The sequence below is a fragment of the Gastrolobium bilobum genome, unplaced genomic scaffold (genome assembly GCF_033153095.1).
Source record: "Gastrolobium bilobum isolate Gb01-03AN ecotype WA unplaced genomic scaffold, APGP_CSIRO_Gbil_v1 utg13973, whole genome shotgun sequence".
Taxonomy (NCBI): Eukaryota; Viridiplantae; Streptophyta; class Magnoliopsida; order Fabales; family Fabaceae; genus Gastrolobium; species Gastrolobium bilobum.
Genome location: NW_026895908.1, coordinates 54,696 through 62,754, shown reverse-complemented (window position 1 = coordinate 62,754; position 8,059 = coordinate 54,696). Strand labels below are relative to the sequence as shown.

General features: G+C 36.6%; 1 long non-coding RNA gene across 5 annotated transcripts; it reads right to left on the bottom strand.

The window, feature by feature from the left end:
- Window positions 1-840: 840 nt before the first annotated feature.
- LOC133296776 (uncharacterized) lies at window positions 841-4,371 on the bottom strand. Of its 5 annotated transcripts, none has more exons than XR_009749550.1 (7): window positions 4,108-4,371; window positions 2,687-2,932; window positions 2,471-2,583; window positions 1,867-2,380; window positions 1,663-1,782; window positions 1,360-1,567; window positions 841-1,256 (listed from the first exon to the last, which is right to left on the bottom strand). It is a non-coding gene; the product is annotated as an uncharacterized LOC133296776 (long non-coding RNA). The 5 variants fall into 5 exon arrangements; XR_009749548.1 differs by having other exon boundaries at window positions 2,687-2,923; XR_009749551.1 differs by having other exon boundaries at window positions 1,867-2,145; window positions 2,687-2,923; window positions 4,108-4,370.
- Window positions 4,372-8,059: the final 3,688 nt, after the last annotated feature.

Below are 8,059 nucleotides of genomic sequence, written 5' to 3'. Positions count from 1 at the left end.
TGATACTGGCTATGGAAAAGCGCTTACCGGAAAGGTGCTGCGAAAAATAAAATAAAAATATGACAAAGCTTAGAAAAATGAGTAGGTTCAGATTTCAAAGTTTGGGATTAAAATGCTAAGCGTAGCATTTAGCACTAATACAGTGCGATTAAAACTTAAGTGACTATATATACCTTGTGGCACATTATCCTAGGTCATATGTGCTGCCTCCTTCGTGAAAAATCTGGTGCCTTTGAAGTCAGCCACCCTTGCCACCTTCTCCTCCATTTTTGTGAGTCAAGAAGCCTCTTTTCTTCTTGGTTCACTACTAGAAAATTCACAATCAGCGAGGGAAAAATTTCCTTGCAAAATAGCAAAGTTCCCTTGCAAAAACTGTCTGCGACGGAATTTGCGAGGGAACACGGTCCCTCGCTAAAACCCTCGTCGCAAATAGATTTGCAAGGGAAATTTGTCATATGACAATTCCCTCGCAAATTGCTACGGAAAAGTTTCCTTGCAAAAAAGTAAATTTCCCTCGCTAACAACAGACCTATCTATAGTGTTTTTCCGTCGCAGATTGCGACGGAAATTGCTATTGTAATTTTCCTCGCTAATTTTCGTAGCAGGATTTGCAAGGGCTGTATTAAATTTTCGTTGCAAAATTTGCAAAGAAACATTTTGATTTTCCCTCGCAAAAGGCTACAAATTTTGCAAGGAAATTTTGAAAATTTCCGCCACAAATTCTGGAATTAAAATAAGAAAATAAAAAAAATATATTAAACTTTTGTTAATTTTCCTGTAAACAACAAGGATTCCAAATGAATGTAAATACATAAATTGAGCAACATAAATCCAAAAAAATACTGGATAAACAATTAAATTAAAATTAAATAGTATATCAACAAAAGTGAACAACAACAACCATCAACTCTACAACTGAAATGTCTCTAAAGTTCTAAACAAAATAAAACATACAAAAAATATCTGATATATCTCTGAAGTCCTAAAAGAAGTAAAACATACAAACAACAACTAGTATGCCTCTAAAGTCCTAGCAAAGTCATCATCTTCATCAGGGTCATCACCCTGCGCCGGTCCCTTCGACTTGTTGCAGTTGGCTTCCTTGTCCTGCATTAAAAGTCGGAGTTGTTCCTGCATTTTTTTCATAATGTTAGCTTGTTGCTTCATAAAGTTCGCTTGCTGAGTTAGCTGCTCTGTCGCAGCATGCAATTGCTCCTGAATCTGGGAGTGGGACACCCTCATCCTTTTAAGCTCATCTACAAATACATTATTATAAAACAGTAAGTTAAATGTTTAAAATAAAATATTAATAGAATAGAGATTGAAAACATAAAAGAATCAACTATGCATTGAGTTTACCTTCAGAAACACTGTCAACCTGGGTAGAGGGCCGCTTACTAGGCTTCAGCCGGCTAGCATATCCTCCCAGCCCGACCACCCTTCCTTTCTTGTTGAATCCACCTGCAGCTGTAACCAACATGTTCCCATTATCGGAATAGGAGGAGCTGGATTGACCGTCTGTCGTCGCCTGTGCGGACCTCTCCTCTTCAAGTTTTTGATAATTTTCCTGCAAGTAAAGAAAATCCAACACACATTAAAACATGTAAAACATGACATAAACTATCATAGAAAAAACAAACATCAAATAATAAATGATCAAACCGCTATTAGCTCCGCTCTGGGGCCTAACCACCGCCTTTGACCAGCTTCAGGCTGCTGGGAATGAGTTCGCTCGAAGATAGCCCAATCAACCTTTTCAAGCGGCACTTCTCCAGAAGCCTCCTGGAAATACAAATGAAAATCATTAATTCATTAGTTGCAAGTACAAATTGTTGAATACCGAACTAGAAAACAATTTATACTTACTATCTTTTGTCTATGCTTGCTGATTGGAATCGACCCTCCAGCATATGTGGGTGTGTCCTACTTGGCCCTATTTTCCTTATTTTGAGCAGATCTCTTTTGAAACTTAAGGACAGTTTTTCCATTTTCTTTCAATTGGATTTTTAATGATTCACTACACCATGCATTTTTGCCGATGTCAAATCTTACTTTATGCATTTTATATGCGAACATTGTGATGGCTCTGTGATGCCAAGCTCTTGCCAGGTTATGGCGATCCTCGGGCAACCACCTATAATGATTCTGTAAATTGTCAATTTTTTCGATTAGCGCACAAATTGGTGACAAATGTGTAGTTAGTATACATTTTTGTAATAAAACATTAGCATTAACGAGATATACATAACTTATCAGGAATTCATTCAACCAACCAAGACGAGTTTCTTTAGGAAAGTCTTTCCAGGTGCTCCATACATGTTTAAAATTACGGAATATTTGATTATTAATGAATTCCATGATCTCATCATAAGGTTCGAACCTGACAATATTAAATCAATTTATTTGATTATAACGATTGAGCAATGCTAGAAGCCACATTAGTACATCATTAGTAACAATTACAACTTACTTTGTGGTGCCTAAAGGACGAACCCATATACGTTTAGTCTGTGGATCACACCTCCCCCACTCTGGTTGAAGTGCCGAAGCAGCATCTCCTACCTCGCTTGCAGGGGATGCAGCCTGCAAAAGGGAAAAAAATGTTAAGCATTAAAAAAGTTAGTACAGAGATGCTTAAAAGAAACTATAATATATATCTAAATCACAAAATGATGGTTTACTTAACCTGTTGTGTTGGCCCCATCGGGTCAGTGAGAGTGTGAGGAATACCTGCACTTCCCATAACAGAGTCGGTGGTAGATGGTGATGATCCTATCCAAAGTGGAGGGAGGGATGAGGAAGCTGTACGACCTCTACCAGAGGGGGTAGATGATGTCGTCCTACCTCCTCTGCCACCACGGCCTGTAACTCGACCTCTACCGACATTACCATCACTACCAGTACGCCCATCCATATGAACCATCTGTGAAAACTTATAAACATAATGCAAAAATATATATAAATATAATAAGTATGCAATACGACGTCTACCACTATGGCCATCCATTTGTCACTAATGGATGCATACACCATACAGAGATCCTAAAAGATAAAAAATATAAAACATAATTGTATAATACATATAACATGTGGCCTGTGAATAAAAATTATTTATTTAGTACAACAAATAAGCTTAAAGAAAGAATAACTAAAATCAATCGAACGATTCCTGTTCTTCGAATTCTTCTTGCCCACCTTCCTCTGGACTCTCATAATCATCGAATTCAGGCTCACTATTTGAATAAATATCTTGTTCGTCATCGTTTGATTCCTCATATGCCAATATGGGTATCTTTGTACCCAAAAAAAAATTGGATACTCTGAGAGATGGACACCCACTCTTATGAAAAACTGAGTATTATGACAAATGTTTCAGTGATGACTTTGTTGTGCTTGCTTTCATTAATTAGCTTCTACAAGTTGTGGACTAAGTAGTGTGAGTCTTTTTGTCCTTAAGACGAAAAAGTTCAGGCTGGCCTAGCTAGGTAGTATATGGTACCTATCGAGTTGTAACTCAATCAAACTTAGATTCACAAGAGGAACCTTAGAATATATTTCACAAGAGGAACCGCTTTGTCAGAGAATGGTCCATTTTATTAATATGTTACCCCTTATTACTAAAGTAAACCCTTGTTCAGATTTGTGACATGCTTTGTCCTTTGAATATGACAATTTTTTTTTTCTAAACATTTTTTCATTACAAACCAAAAATAAAAATAAAAATTGTCCTCTGCAGAAAACCTACTAAAGATCTCAACAGAAAAACTTGCCAAAAAAATAGCAAACCAGTTGAATCTTTATTAAATTGGATGAAAAACTGTTGGGGTAGTTTGGTGTTTCTGTTTCAAATCTTAAACGATTTCTTTTTTAACTGAACTGTCTAGATTTAATTAAGGAAAAAAGGGTCAAAGGCTCAAACCATTTCATTCGAGTGTTTCAATCCAAATATTTAGGAACAGTTGTTTCTAAACTATTCGCATGCGTTCTTTAGACAAAATGTGAGATAATCACCAAAAAAACAGAAAAAGGCAGAAATATCATGAGGGTTTTATAGGATACCAAGGAAACCTGAACTAACATAATTAATGATTATCATATGGGTCATACCTGTCAAGTGGTAGCGATCATGAGGACTGCGCAGGCGACGACGGAGGCGAGCAGCTGGGTGAACCAGTAGAAGACACAGCGCTGGATTGTGATGTTGCTGCTGTTGAAGGCGCCAAGGCTGACGACGGGGTTGACGCGGCAGGAGGAATAGCCGGTGGAGATGGAGACGGCGAAGAAGAAGGAGAACGCGTGTTCGATTGCGGTGGAGATTATGGAGCCTATTAGCCTATGAAAAAGGGAAAGCGAGAAGTGAAAAAAGAAAAGTAGGGCAATGAAATGTCGATTTATCTTCCCAATATAAATTATAAATTTGGTAATATATTAGTCAATAAATTTAATTATAAAATAATAGTTATAACCATATTCATAATCTATCACTAATAGTTATAAAATAGTTTTTTAAGAATTAATTATGCGCAGAGATATATATTTTTTATATTTAAAGCATTCTCTTTGATTAAAAATATAATATTTAATTAACCACACTAAAAATTCATCCTTTTGAGATGAATGAATACTTTATGTTATTTTATTTAATTAAAATATTCCAAATTAATTAATTTTATTTCCAATATTTATTAACATACTTTTTGTGTATAAATTACGCTTTATCTCCGTTTACAAATTTTTTTTATAAATTTTTATAAATTACACTAAAGAGAAGGATCCGTTTATTTTAAAATAATGGCAAAAAATAATAATATTATTCATATCTTTTTTCATTAATAATACTGATCATCACATTTTTTAATTTTAATTATTAAAAAATATTTACGATAAAGTTACGTATTTGTTTCTTTTTTCTTTTAATTACCTTTTTCTTATTTATATTATTAGTTTTATATTAAATTATTTATAATACTCGGCTTTGATCGTTCCCTCCCTTATTTCATCATATTCAAACATTAAATAATTCAAGTGTTTAGCACGATCCTAGAAAGTATAATAAGTGCAACCCTTACTTAAAGTATTTTAGCACGATCCAACGGTGGACTTAAAAAAAAATATTCTCTCAAGATCGCTGCCTAAAACAGAATCCTACACACAAACCACTTCGGTTTAGAATTTCTCGTGATGCTACAGGCCTCCAACCAAAAATGCCACCGTTGGATATGAATAATGATGAGTCAGGAATATGCCAACAAAATCTCAGCTCGATCGGACAGTAAATGAGGACATATCAAAAAATGATCAAGGACTGTTCATTCTTGTTCTTAAATTAGCTTATTTTCTGAAGGTTTCTTCTCTCTTTTCTCTTATTGTGATTGATTTCGCTTGTATTCTTGTCAGTAAAATGCTACTCTCACACATTCAAAGTCATATATGTGTGTGTGTGTGTGTGTGTGTGTGTGTGTGTGTGTTTGTGTGAGAGCTCCAATCGACAAACTGACCGTTAGATATGTGTGTGTGTGTGTGTGTGTGTGTGTGTGTGTGTGTGTGTGTGTGTGTGTGTGTGTGTGTGTGTTTGTGTGAGAGCTCCAATCGACAAACTGACCGTTAGATATGAAGTATAATGAGTGTAACTCTTGCTTAAAGTATTTCAGCACGATCCAACAGTGAACTTAAGAAAAAAAAAACATTCTCTCAAGATTGCTGCCTGCAATAGAATCGTACACACATAGTAGTGTCGGTTTCGAATTTCTGGTGATGCTACTAACAGAATCTCAGCTGGAGGTAGATGAAAGATATAGCGTAGAATAATCAAAGATTACACCTTCTTCAATTCTTCTGTGAAGTTTCTGAAATGCCTCTCTCTCTATTTTCTCTTATAGTGACTGATTTTCATACTCCTTTGTCTTCAAAACGCTATTCATGCACATTCAAAAGGCTGCTGAACATCTTGAATTGGGAACCCTAGCTTTCTTTATTGGGCTGGACTTGACTTTTAATTAAGTGGTTAAAGCCCAACTACAAAGACCAATGCCCTTTTTGGTGGCATCGGAAGCTTGTGTCACTTTTCATTTAATTTGTACAGTGATGACGACGAGGGTGGTTGGAACAGGAATCTTTCAGACATTTTTCTCTGCTTCTCATTATTGAACAATTTTTACACACACCTTAAATATCAACAGAGTCTTATCTTTCCTATGACTAGCTGACATATATAGGCACTACTGTCACTACATGCACTCAATGTCTGCCATAAAGGATGCAGCGACATATTTAATGACTTTTTCTCATACGCATGATGCGGCGACCAATTTATGCCCTTGTCCCTTTTAAATTTGATTTATATATTATTTTTGAATTTTGTGAGGGAATATATTCCGTCTTTCCCTTGTAATTTGAGAGGAAATATATTCCCTCGCAATTTGCGAGGGAATTTGTGAGGGAAATTATGAAATTTCAGTCGCAATTATTTGTCCTAGATTTTGCGAGGGAACTTCAGTCGCCAATATTTTCCCTCGCTAGTTTCCGTCACAGACTTATGATGTTTGCAAGGGATTTAAATTCCCTCGCAAATTGCGACCGAAATGCAACCGATCTGCAAGGGATTCTGCGACAGTATTGTAGTAACGAAAAATTCGCCTATTTTCCGTCTCAATTGTATTTTCCCTCGCAAATTCCGTCGCAGTTTGCACAGGGAAATTTTCCCTCACAAATTTCCCTCGCTATTCGCGACTTTTCTAGTAGTGGTTCCTTCACCAAATCACCTTGGGTGAGTGTGAATCATCATTGTGAGTGGGAAAGGAATACCATTTCTGAGTGTTGGTGACTGAGTTTGGTGTGTGTAGGGGCTGAGTTGGGTGTTTTGGTTATGAGCTTCATTTTCTTGGCTTGTGGAGCTCCATGGAACTTTCTTTGTTAAAAAAAGACCCACCTTGTGTGCCATTTTCGTTTCCCTACGAAGTCAGAACCTTGGAGGCTGATTGTGAGTTCCAAGAGCAGCCTTTGCTTCTTTTTGAACTTTGGTAAGTGTTACAACCTTTGGTCTTGAGTTTAATTGGTTAAAAGAGATGTATTGGCATGTTTAATAAGTTAAACAAGTATGTAATCTGAGTATGAACCTAAATGTGCCTAAAAATAAAGTCTTGAACGTTTTGAAATGGTAAAAGTTGGACCTTTGTTGGTTATTTTCGCGAAATGCAGAAGTTGCATTCTGTCGTGAAATATCCGGATATGTAAATCCGGATATTGATATCCGGATATGGTATCCAGATATTGATATTCGGATATGGGGTCTATCCGGATATGGATATCCGGATATGATATCCAGATATTGATATCCGGATATGTCCCCGACAAATATCCGGATATTTTGGGTTTTCGTGAACAGTGAAGGTACTGTTCATACAGAACTGAGTTATGGGTTAGTAGACCCTATGTTGATGAAGTTAAACTTCTGTAATAATTAATATAAGTCAGAATCAAGGGATTAAGGGCTTATGACTTTGTGAGAAGTCTAAAGACGTAAAACGTAAAGGAAGGGCGTTGTTTTTAAATCATGTGCTTGTTGTGCATAAATATTGATAATATTGTTGGTCCAAACAGATTGTGATCTTGTTGTTTGTGGACTCTGAGGTATCGTGGACTCTTGGCTTGGATAGCTAGCTTGCAAGGTAAGCTTTCGTGTCCTCGGTTTAGCCATTGTTTGTTCCGCCATGTCCCATGGGGGGATGGTTATATGCATGATGTGTTTTCATGTACTATTTTATTGAAATGCTATGGAGCGGTTAAGTGCAAATGCTTTATGATATGTATGTGGTGTGACGCCTACACAGGAGGCCATGGGGCGATCCTGTGGGCGAATACAGCATGGGCTGGTATAGCATGGGCTGATACTGTGTGGGTAATAGACGTATTCTTGCACTTCTCTGATCAGTAGAATAGTTATAACACACATGACATGAATATCTGTTGCATTGCATTGATTTTGGAACTGATACTGAATTACTGCTTTTAGAACTTATATTGCACATGTAAGTGAGCTTGGGGTGGAAGATCCTTGAGG